The sequence below is a fragment of the Aulonocara sp. 'chitande type north' Nkhata Bay genome, linkage group LG10, assembly GCF_057382095.1.
Source record: "Aulonocara sp. 'chitande type north' Nkhata Bay isolate Kocher_YH1m ecotype deep benthic linkage group LG10, A_spYH_male_GT1.1, whole genome shotgun sequence".
Taxonomy (NCBI): Eukaryota; Metazoa; Chordata; class Actinopteri; order Cichliformes; family Cichlidae; genus Aulonocara; species Aulonocara sp. 'chitande type north' Nkhata Bay.
The window spans coordinates 28,167,848-28,180,602 of record NC_141353.1 but is presented as its reverse complement, the minus strand read 5'-3'; the positions used below and the strand labels follow the sequence as shown (position 1 = coordinate 28,180,602).

The window sequence follows — 12,755 nt, the reverse complement described above, 5'->3', positions numbered from 1 at the left end:
ATATCTAAGACTGGCCTGCTAATATAATTGGTTTTAGTTGTGTGTGTGTGTGTGTGTGTGTGTGTGTGTGTGTGTGTGTGTGTGTGTGTGTGTGTGTGTGTGTGTGTGTGTGTGTGTGTGTTTTAAGGCCCTCTGCATGTTTTAATTGTATATATTTTTTATTATTTTCTAAAATCTCTTACACTGGGTATTGCACTCCTTGGCTAAAATCCCCCCTTTCCCCCCCTAGCTGCCCACCAACTAATGAAAAAGAACCTTATTTTCCTTTAGGAGGTACAACAGACTAACAAAAAGGTGCTTTATCGTTTTCCTTTTATCCTAAATTTAAAACAGATATGTAGATTTTCCAAATTATAATAATTGTTTTACATTTATGTAAAACTTCTAGATCTCATGATATGATTCACTCATTAGAGCAGCTGCCGTTCATGTTTTTTCATGCATCATAATGTTTACTCGATTCAAACTTAATTCCCGTAGTCATGTTGCCTCATAGTATTTATCAGTGGCTTGTGTGAGTCTTATGACACAATACATTTAAATCATAAATAGTAATTGTAATATTTATGTAAACACTTCAACCACACATCGGATATTTATGAACAAAACATTAAAGTTGAAAAACTTTGTTAACATTGATTGCTTTGTGCAACAGTGACTGGAAACTAAACTAATCCCTGTTTTGAGGGTTGGATTCAAAATGATGTTAAAAGTCAAAGATAAAAGTTACAGTCTAATCCAACTTGCTTCATAATCTGGCTCATTAGTATGTATGGCCCCCATTTGCCCATATGTACTCCCAACATCTGGTCATTCTCCTGATGAGACAGTGGATGGTTTACTGGGGGATCTCCTTCCAGACCTGGATCAGGGTTCCTGGACAGTCTGTGGTGTTATTTGGCAGCAATACATAAAGTCCCTGAGGCTGTAAATTGGATTCAAGTCTTTGAGGAATGTGAGGGCCAGCCAGTGGTATCAATGCCCTCATCATCCAGGACACTTTAGCCACACGAGGCCAAGCATTGTCCAGCACAGGAGGAACCCAGGGCTCATGGCACCAGCATAAGGTCTGACAATGGGCCTGAAGATTTTATCTCAGTACCCAACAGCTGTCAGGTTACTATTGGCGAGCACGTAGAGACCCTCCCAGGATCTGCCTCCACAGATCACCACTGCCCCACTGCCAAACCGGTCATGCTGGACGGTACTGCAGGCAGCATATCAGTCACCATGATGTCTCCAGACTCTTTCACATCTGTCACATGTGCTCGGAATGAACCTGCTCTCATCTGTGAAGACAACAGAATGCCAATGGTGGGCCTGCTAGCTCTGATGTTGTCTGGCAAATGGCAATCTAGATGCATGATGCTGGTCTGTGAACACAGGTACCACCCTCATGCCACTCCCATAGAGCCTGACTATGACAGTTTGATCAGAAATATACATGAGTACCCCTCTGGAGGTCATTTTGTAGTGCTCCTCCTGCAGTGCTCCTCCTGTTCCTCCATACACATAGGACTAAATGTCATTCCCACTGTTGGGCTGATGCCCTACAATGGCCCTATCCCATCTCCTGGTATCTCTTCCACACTCTTGAGATTGTGTTGGGAGGCACAGCAAACATTCTTGCAACAGCAAATATGGATGTACCATGCTGGAAGAGCTGGATGGGCTGCGCAACCTGAATGAGCTGCTTCACGCTGCCAGGAAATGCCAAGGGCACTAACCAAAACCAAAACTAGAAAAAAAAAGAAATAACAGAGAAAGCTGACTCTGTGTTTCCCTTATTCTTTTTCCGAGTTTTATTTCGTTTGCTGATAGGTATAATTGTTTTGTTCCCCTGCTGCTTCTTTTACCAGCGCAGGTGTATATCCACTACTCTAACTGCACCTCACGGATTACTGTGCATCGCATTTCTGGATGAAGTAGAAACTTTACTGTATGCTATTAAGCACTACACCGGATCTACCAATCACTGAACCTGTGCTTTAATCTCCTTCATTTTGTCTCACTCTTTAGCCTGTCTCTTTTCTCCTTACTGCCTGTCCTTCTGCATTTATTTCTTCACCCACCATTTCACCATTGAGTTCTTCTCTTACTCATTACAGTGATGTGAGATTAATTTAAGTACACGGACTAGGCGCTAAACTAGTCTATCTGTGGGCTTTTTGGCCCTTCCAAGATGTCCATGCAATCTCCTCTGAAAGGAAAGGGGCTATTAAGCAGCGCATCAAAAAAGGATGGAGAGAATCAAACCGAGGGCAATTGAACACAGGTAGACAAACAAATTCACACAGTGACACCGGGAAGAAATTGAGGTGTGCATGTGCGTGTGTGTTTGTAGGTCTTTGTTCTATTGTCAAGTATTTAACAAATACCCTGAGTGTACGGTTGCAGCGTCTGTGAATACAGCAAACATATGTTGGTGTTTCAGGCTCAAAAGAAAACTGAGCATATGTAGGTTACATCTCTGTATAAAGTCTCAAAGAAAGGCTGTTTAGATGTCAAGATGTTTTTGATAGCATGTACAGTATCCAAAAGACAGTCATAAAAACAAGAGTGCAGTAAGTATAAGACAGGGAAGTCACTGAAAATGTTCACTACCACTTCAAATTTACATGCACCAAATGCATTCAATCCAACAATCGCCTAATTCCACATGCTCCCTCAACTCAAATGATCCATCAAAAAGCAACAAATGAGTCCTTCTTATGCAAAGGAACAATAAGGAGATCCCATGCATCAGCATTACTTTGAGTGGGATCGTTATAATATTCGACATTAGCACCACTTTACCAACAGAGCAGCTGAAAGTGCAGAAGAGAGCACAGTTCAGGGTGTCTTAACAAAATACAGAAGAGGCTGTTCTGTACAGGTTACTGGGCAGAGTTACTTTGCTTGATTTATTCATGAAATACTTTTTTTAAAATTGTTTTTAAATGCGACTTCTTGCCCAGTGATGTCTATGTATGCAGCATATTGATCATAAAGACATTTATTGAATTAGTTTGTCAAGATTGTCCAGGTTTTTCAGTGCCCTGATGAATAATGCACAGCCCACAAACTTGTAACATTCAATTTCTGGCTGCCTAAGCCTTTAATGCATCATACGCCCTTCTTTTTCTTCTCATTCCCCAGCTGTATCTCCTCAAATGCTTGAAAAATGCACAAATGGAAAGTTGTCTGAAACCTCTTAGCTCAGGTTTCATTTCCAAGGCAGGCATTTCACCAGGCATGGTTTGACAAACCGGTAACAAAAATATATGAAATAGCAAGCTAGCTGAGGCACAAAGCTCGATCCATTTGAGACAAACGGTGAAAGTAAACCAAAGGCTTTCTGCCAGACCTCTCACAAAGGTCTCGTCTGTTATCGGGCTTAATAAACTCCATTTAATGGAAAAATGAAAAAAGAAGCCCCTACTTTGCTATTTAGGGATGTCATAATACAAAAGAGTATGAATTCTACTGTATGATATTCAATGGCATCGAGTTTATAAAAAAATATGGAAAAAAAATTTATCTATTTAAATTCACAAAAGCACATCTGCACACAGTGTGTGTTAGCTCACATACATACACAACATTGTACTCAGACAGTAGAAACAGCAATTACCTAAAAAAAAAAGTATAAGCGCTGCCCCAGTAAACAAAGAAAATGTTCAATAAACACAAAACTAAACTAAACTTTTTTTAGTTTTGAAAATAAAGTCAACAGATTGAAGTTGTATGGAACACTGGACTGTTTATGCTACTTTTAGACAGTGACATGATGTGTATTATTTGATAGAAGTTATGGGAAAAAAGTGGCATCAAGTCAAGTAGAAAGATCGTGCACAAAGTACAGATTCAATCCAAGAAGTAGATTAACATAAAAGGTATCCCTGATTAGCCAGAAGTGCTTATTTCCTATTTATTTAATGTATCAATCTTATATCTTTAAGGGTTTATAAAAAGTGCAAAGACCACATGTCCATGTGCTTCCCACAGGCTTGAACCAATGTGGTTCTGGAATGGGATTTCCCTGAAGAAAGAATGCATTCAACATACAGTGAAAATCCCTCTGATTTATTTGGTCAATGTCTGCCTCATCCACTCTCACTGTACAATGCATAAGGACTACCTAAGGCATGAGAGGGAATTGATCTCCTGTCAGACTGTGAGTCGGGCTCTCTCCTCTCAGATCACCACTTTTCTGCTGTGATTTCTTCAACCGGGGATCAGCTGACATTGGCGAAGAGTTTAAATGGGTTCAAATATGTTAATTATTAATGAGAAAATTACCCCACCAAAGTCCATGTGGGGTTTTGTGTTTGTCTGCCCACCTTTTCTTTTTTTTCTGTGTATCACCTGTCTAAACCAAAATAGATCCAGATCTCAAAGCTTTGTTGCAGAATTTAAATTCTAGAATTCAAAAAGAAACTGAATAGGAAGGATTATATAAAACGGATCTCTAAACAATACCTGGGGTGATCTCCTTATTTCGCTTACAATTAGCCTTATCAGTGTTCATTTAGCTTAAAAATAATATGGTGAAAAAGCGATGAGTAGACGCTGCGCTCGCAGATATCAGAGTCGGAGAAATACATAAAGCTTCAAGATAAAAGAGGTTTTCTCTGCTGTCTGCCTTTCCTTCTCCTTTAAAAAATGCTTTTGTTCTTTTTGTTGTTCTAATTTTGTTGTTTTGTTCTGAATAATTTGCACTCGTGTTTGAAAATACAATGAATCATCACAGTAATGCTGCCTTCCCCTGAAAAATAGCAGGGCCGCAGTGACAGTTTGTCACACATAGACATACCAACGGTTTTTTGTTTTCTTCAGCAGTATGGCCGCTCGCGATGCCGGGTCATAAATTTCTTCAATAACTTAGCTAGACATCACACACCGACATCACAAGGGCACATCCATTATTTTAGGGTAGATGCTATAAATGACCCAAAGTCTCACTGCAAGGATAAAGCCACTTGTTTCACCGAAGTTAGCGTTGTTCGCTTTGATTGCTTGCATTTTGGATTTTGTGCTGCTCGTTTTTCATTTTCTGTTTGTTTTTTCTGCCCCCACGCATGGCAATACGTCAAATATGCGCACAGGACATTGGAATAATCTGACACCATACATTTACTATAAGCACAAAAGTTATATCAGTGAATAATCATGAGACAAAACGCAGACTCATCAGTTTTCTTAAGTGCTCTTTTTTGATAGCTAGTGCTACAGAAGTGTTCTAATACATGAAGGAGTACAAATAAATACTATTTTGTAAATTTGATTAAAAAAAGTTGGGTGGGTTTTCCCCCCGTAGCTATGTGAGAGATAATACATTTAATATTTTATCAGATTTGATGTTTAGCCAGTGAACACAGAACCAGTATGAATTATTTGATTTTTTTAACGGCTTTTTGAGGTGAAAAGTGCATTCTGTTTTACAACGGAAAAATGTTATCTACAGATGATAATTTATTGCCTTTTCACTAGCAACCTTATCGCCTTTGTAATAACCATCCTTTCAACACAGCCAATGGTCTGTCAATGGTTGGTTAAGAAATGATTGCAGAGTCTTAGATCAAGGGGCTCCTCACCTGAAACTGACCAAACAAGTCCTGTTTGTGGGGCTGCCATTCTTTTGCCATTCAAGAAAAGAGAAGTATTGATCCGGGGGATTCTCTTAAGCGCTGTAGTTTGTCCTCTGAGGGTGCAGCTGAAGGCTTGGAATGGAGAAGTAAACAGGCACTTGGTAAATAAAACACCTAGGTCAACATAGCCATTTCACCCATTAACCTGTTGCAGGTTCGAGCATTCTGTCTGTGGAAGTGGACAAACCTGTAACTTGGTAAACAGAGAAGAGCTGGTCATTCAGGGGTCAGAAAAATGAAGTGCACTCGTTTTGGACGAGTGAACTACTTTAGATTCATGCTTTTCACTTTTGCTCTAATTCGCTTACATTTGTTATTTCTGTTCTAATAGTTACTTTCCTTGGATTTTGTGTTTTATGAAAAAAAGTTATTTTGGTTACACAAATGTTGTCATATTAGTATAAAATGCTTGAACTACAGTCTGCAGGAGATTGTGTGTCTGTGGGATCAAACTAAAATCCACAGTGAAAGATTTTTGGCTTTCACCATAAGCACATGGCAACCAAAAAAAGTACCTCCTGACCAAATCCAGCAAGGCCAGAGGTGAGGGTCAGGGGTCAGAGAGGTGTGGCCTCAGTGCCGGAGACGCCCCCAGGTTTACACAAGTGTAAAAAGAGTCCATTCAGTTTGGCTGCATGGGCAGAGTTTCACAAAGGTCCACTGTGTGGGGCCTATACACACACCCCCCACCCACAGACACTCATACACAGGCGCGCACACACATCACCTCCAAGCGCCGTGGCTACACAGGATACAGACAATGGGGGGTTTCTGGTCAGCAGAGCCTCAAAGATCTTAACCTGAAATATTTTCCTTCGTGACAGAACCATTAACCAGGTTTTCCTGTCACCTCTGTCTATGCTTGAGAATTTAGTCTGAATCGAAGCCTAAAACTTTGTGTTCGTTAGAAGGTAGGAGAGTAAATAACTACTAAGAAACTGTAAGATTGACACAGTACAGCTACAGTTTAAATAATGCAGTCATAAAAAACTTTGGCTGAGCAAATACACGCCGAAGATCATCAAACATTATTATGTTAGGTTATTCTAACAGTCAGCATGCGTTATAATATGATACCAAAATGTTCAAATGGCTACCACCATTACCCTGAAAATAACTTTTGACCTTATATCTGTCTGGGGGTCTAAAAAGCTGATTTGGTGAGACCCAACCAAACACTAATACTGAAGACGAAGGCCTTGAAAAATGGGTCGCACAGCTTAATTTTGATATGAGTTTAGTAAGCTGTAGGTTTTAGGAAATGCTGTCCAGATAGCAGTAAAAATGTTGTTTACTTTTAGTGGTTTAATAGCACGGATATGATGTCTTGGTGGGTATTTACACGAGTACAACAGTTTAAGTGTGATTGACCTGAAATGAATTTCACAATCTGTGGTCATGGTAATGAGGCAAAATAATGCCATGTTTCCCAGCAACAACATGGCTCCATTATTTTTTAATATTCAATATATAGACATAATATTTAATTTATTTTGGGGAACTGCAAAGCTCTGTGGCACAGACAAATTAAAAAAATATCAGACTTTGACCGCCTCTCGTCCTGTGGTTTGTAAGGACGTCTTTCTCTTAATAAACTGCACGTGCCCAGTCTGACTTGTTTTCTGAGTTTCCCCTGAATCTGTGACATATTTTGTTTTTAATTTGGATCGGATTGCTCTAATTATTTTCAAGATTATGGGCCTGATCACATTCCTGAGTATGGTTTTGAACAAGAAAACTGATAATTAGCCAATCGGATTCAGGAGAACTTTAATCATCCCCAGGGGGAAACTGCAGTCGCTTAAGATTGTGAAGTTGTAAAATTTAGTAATAAGTTTTAATAATTGAAAATGAATGTAAAAAAAAAATTTACAATTTAATTCAGCAGCAAGAGGATGAAATGTGTGGATGGCCAAAGTGTTTAGTCATTATAACTCTGGGGGTGAACACACTTCTCTGGCTGGCCAGAACAGCGTGTGAAGTGTGGGAGAGGTTGTCCATGATGGAGAGGACTTCTGACATCTTTCTCTGTGCAGACTGGAGATTGTCCAGCTCCACCCCAGCGACTGACCCAGCCTTCCTGAAATGTTTTGGTTTCGTCCGTCATCAGGCTTTTGTCCAAGCAGACTACAGTGTAGGAAACGGACACCACAAACTCACAGGAGATCTGCAGCATGGTGCCACTTAAAATGAAAGTGTGGAGCCTTCACAGAAAAACAATCTTAGCCTTAGTGTACTGAAAAAATGAGTAATACTGCTTGTATTTGTTATTTTATTTCCATTTGTCTGTTTTTGCTGTTTTAACTGGTTACTTTTCTCATTTTATTTCACTGTGCTCTGTAAATCTCTCTGTAAATGTGCATATATACAAAAACTATTACTCTTACTCATGATTATATTAATCCTGGATCTCCTCGCCTCCTTTATTTGCTGATGTGGAGTTGCACAGAACTGTGCACCATCCTTTGATATTTCCAAAAAGCATACCATATGTGTATATTATCTGTGCACATGCATTTATTTTTATTGAAAAGCACTACATAAGGATTTTCATTATTACTGATCACCTTCTTTTAGCAAAGAAAACAACGGTAGAGTGAGCTGCAGTATATATCTGTGGGAATGCAATGGAAACCTGTGCAGCCCAGATAACCTGCCACTGAATCACACCGGAGCTCCTATTAACTCAGTGACATTTAATGATCCCATTCGGAACCAAAACTTCCTCCAGGCAGCCCATCTTTTTCCAACTCTTGGTATTTTTTTTAAAGTGTAGTGATGATCTGGTTTTTATAATTTAGCCCACATCTTCCTTCCCCTCAGTAAAATGGTGGATTATTGCCAGATTAAGGGAGTGCCTTTTTCTTTATCCCTGGGTAAGCCTGCACAGCACGCAGCTCAGAGGTAATGAAGCACTCTGTGATCCGTGCCCGGATGAATCTAAAAATTCCCAGAGCACCACTGTATTTTAAAGGAAATGAGATTTCCCTGAAAGCCTCCGAACCTATGCTTCCCATTTTGAAATGGCTATAAACCGCAGGCCTGCTTACAACCTGGTGCAAGAACCTCGACTTGTTGCTGTTTTTAAAATCATTTCAATAAGCACAAAGAGAAAGCTTGACATTGTAACAAATACTGCCGAGGAAGTGTTTGCTTTCTTTGCCTGAGAAAATGATAGCGATTACTAATTCCAATTGAGCCCGCTTATTTTTCAGTCTGACATTTAAATCTACGATTGCCGTGACCTTTACTGACCACCTGGCCAGTCACTACTAAAAGATTTCTGACAGGCGGTTTATTAAAGCATCCTGGTGTTTTTACAGTCCAGCGGCTGATCCGTGAGGGTGACTGTCACAGGTACTGAGTCATTTATGTGAGTAGGAAACAAAACTCATGAGAGAAAAACAGAAATTAGAAAAAAAAACAAAAACTGGTTGAGCAATACAAAGCAAAAGTCATCAGCTGTCTGGGAGTTTGAACAGGAATAAAGTTTCTATGTTACCCAAGACTGTCATGCAGAACTGAAATGCTTGTCTGTTGCTGGTGGCTCTGAATGACAGTCCAAAGACATTTTAGTCAAATGTATCATCTATTAAAAAAAACTAAAGAACACTCTTGATCAGTTTTTATGCCTTGGCTATGAGGCATCTTTTGTCATTTTTGTAAATATTAATGATTATCTTTTTCTTTCCTCTGGAAACCATAAGGCTGCTGTCAGACACTGACTGATAGAGCATGCCGAGTGATCTGTTGCAGACACTGAGCAACCCCGGTCTCCCTGAGAAAGTCTACTCTGACCTGACTCGTCCATTGCTTCAATTTTATCAGCTTCAGTCAGTTGAGTGTTGATGTGAGCCTGAGGTGCGAAGGTGTTCGAACTCATCACGCTGGATGATTTGGCCCTCCCAGCTTTTTTGGCCTTACAGCCGTTGTGTTGTAAATGGTTCTTCTTTAAACTGCACCACTTTGCAAAGGTTCAGTTTTGTAGGATTTTAAACTGCCGGACTTTTACTGGTAAAAATATTCCATTCTACCTCAAACAATATGCATTCCTTAACCACTGAACAGATATATATAAATGTCAACTCATTTAACCCCCAAGGCATTATATTTATGCACTTTGTTAACAGAATAGCTGATAATAAATGTTTGCCATTCAAAATAACAATTACAGTTATTTTGGAATCACACAGATTACATATGTCTGTATAGATTTATGTGCCATGATGGTGAAATATTTCATTTGTTGCTTGTAATCTTTAACCCTCTTAAAGCAGTAGATAAAAAGTTTGCTTAACAATAAAAGAGAAAACAAAGCAGGAGCTGGGGAACATAAATGTTTGCACAAATGGATAACTTGGATAAGGATTTATGTACACATCATGTCCATTCTCTCAACTTCCTTCTGAGTTACGGGCAATTTTTATTTGTGACTTTAGGAAAGTAAGAGCTCTCAAGAAGCACTTAAAGGCAACGTAACAGCAAAAATGAAAATGTAGTGACATAAAACCGAGGGTAAAGGATCGCCACTAGACAGTGATCATCATTAGGCCAAAACCATCTATCAAATTTATATCCAGAAAAGAGCCAAATTATGCTTTTACAATAGAGAGTTTTATCAAGCCAAACAATTATGAGGTGAGCTGCCCATTGCATCGCTTGTTATAGGTCAATGGAAAAAAAAGAGGAGGATAAAAACAATCCAGGGCTGGTAATGCACTACAAAACCATTTGGCTGAAAGTCATTCACTGCACTGATCATTTGGATGGATTTTTATAAAACAAGAAATTAGTTGGCCCACAGCTGCATGCGTAGCTTTGTTTCTCCAGTAGTTTCCTTCCTTCCTGTTGTCAGTATTTTAAAACGAGGGACCTAAGACTCAAGCGAATGAAAATTACTTCTATGAAATCAGTGAAATCAGATGCAGATCTTGGATATATTTAATCACACTGAATTGTGAGCTCATTCAGAGTTTTGTTGGCAGTGACTGACACTTCCATGTCTATTAACCCTTTTTTAACATAACATTTGAACCATGTTGTGGTTAAAGGTATTAGATTCTGATTTAGGTATACCCATTTTTCAGTCCATCATTTACTTTGGATGGTTATAAACTTTATTCTAGCCATTACACAGTTAAATCGCGAGTATTATAATTTTGCACTGACCTAAAAATCCCCCTAGTTTCTTGAATATTCCACTGTAAAATCTGTTAATGACAGCAATAGTGGTGTAGCGGTTTGAATTTAGGATTTAAAATAATAATAATTTAATGCGTAGTTCGTAAAATGATAGAAGTGGGAGGATAGGATAGGAAGCTGGAAGCACTAATATCACAGAATATCGATGTGAAACTACATCATTGCCAGGAACACAAATAATGAAATTATAATGTGTTTTGCTTTCTGATTGTAGGACATCAAGTCATGGAACACGATGTTACTTTTTAAGAAGATAGAAAGAGAGCCTTTTTTTAATTGAATAATTTCTCCATTTGTTTTTTGGGTACGCTAATTATGTGCCAGACAGCACAGCTACACAGCTTCATCGCTCCTTTGCACTAAGTCATACCTGTCCCTCTGCTACACCAATTTTTGAACCGATATGAATGGAGTGAAAATATTAGAGGGTTTTTTTTATGAGCCCCTCTTCTTGAGTTTCCCTCCTGTAACGCCGAACCCATAAGTCAGCTCCTGGCTCGAGTTAAAGAACAACCGCAGGCTGTGTGTGCGTTCAGGAAGCTGGAGAGAGGGCAGTGTCGCTCACCTTTCACTGCCATACTGTAACACAGGCGTTTGACATGAGACAGCCCCCTAGGTGTCTCACTTTCTCAGTGTTTGTATGGACTGGAGCGCAGCGCCGGCTGCCCGCCTGCCTGCTTCTCGTCTGGCTGCGTTGACGTCAGCGCCGTGTTGATTTGCTAAGGCGAGAGAAGAAAGGAGTTAGAGCATGTTCTGAGAGCGGGTACTGCGAACTGCCTTACTATGCTGTAGCCCCAATCGCCCTGCACTATCCGGAATCAAAACGTGCAACTTAGGTGAGTACCAATCCGGGCTAAATGCAGCTGCAGTTTCCCGGCGACAAGTGCCAGACCCGCTACTCTGCATGTATCTAGTACTGTTTTCTTCGCGTACTTTCATTCACCATATGGATGTTTTGATGTGTTTATAGTGCTGAGGATCGGCTTTTTTATGCGTGTCCCCATTCAACCTCACGCTGAAGTTGACTGCAAACGCGACTTTGGCATGCGAGTTGGACTTGCGCACCGGAGTTCTGGATGAAAACAAGTGTTTACCTGATTGCGCTGCAAGGTGTTGAAGTTTGCATTAACGCACTGTAGCTCAGTGTAGAGATGTTAAGGTTGACGTAACCCCCCCTTCTTCTTCTCGGGCTCGTTAGTATTCTGGAGATCGCAGTCAGAGGACGTGAGGTCTGGCTGTTTCACGGGGAGCCAGACAACATATGACGCCTCGCTGCGTGTGACTTTGAAATCGCGTTAGCTTGTTTTGGTGGAAATTTTGCCCATATTTTTTTTTTTTAAGGACGGCGACACTCATGCTTGTCCTTGTGTCTCCAGACGCACCAGCGTGGCTTATTTAGCCGTGATGACATCATGATGGGGGACTAGAGACACTGGTTTTTACACACGAAACAACCGTAAATCCAGTCACTGTACAGGCGCACTGCCATTGATTGACAGCCAGCTAAATGTTTGATTGGTTACCAATAATCGGCTCGCCGTAGCACGCGCAGCACACTGTGAGGTGGGGGAACTGGTAACAGATGGCAAATTGATTTGTTATCGAGTGTGTCTGATCTCTCTCTTCCCCTTTCACTCTTTTTTTCCTCTTTATCCCTTAGGCAGCTTTCCCGAGACCAAACCCCCCTTCTTTCTCCTTCACTGTTACAAGGTAGCGCTACAGTGTTCATCATGCCTCAAAGTCCACCTGTGCGTTGATCAAATGAGAGCTGGCTCAAATCGGAGACCCTTGCCTGCCGTCTGTGTCGCGTGTACTTTTTTAGCAGGCACCGGTATCTGATTGCCCCCCCTCCCCGTACCATTTTGATCTCTCCGCGTTTGTGTCTGTCAGTGTGGCTCATGGTCTGGAATATTGAACGCTGTT

The 12,755-nt window shown here is 40.4% G+C and overlaps 1 protein-coding gene and 1 long non-coding RNA gene across 2 annotated transcripts in view; one reads left to right on the top strand and one right to left on the bottom strand.

The window, feature by feature from the left end:
* Positions 1-295: 295 nt before the first annotated feature.
* Positions 296-12,592, bottom strand: LOC147321130 (uncharacterized). Its single transcript, XR_015131310.1, has 3 exons — positions 11,927-12,592; positions 11,398-11,551; positions 296-5,702 (listed from the first exon to the last, which is right to left on the bottom strand). It is a non-coding gene; the product is annotated as an uncharacterized LOC147321130 (long non-coding RNA).
* zbtb16a (zinc finger and BTB domain containing 16a) overlaps positions 11,438-12,755 on the top strand; it is a 150,409-nt gene continuing 149,091 nt past the window's right edge. The window contains exon 1 of the mRNA XM_086309411.1: positions 11,438-11,668. The gene's annotated coding sequence lies outside the window, so the exon portion shown is untranslated. The remainder of the gene's footprint in view (positions 11,669-12,755) is intronic.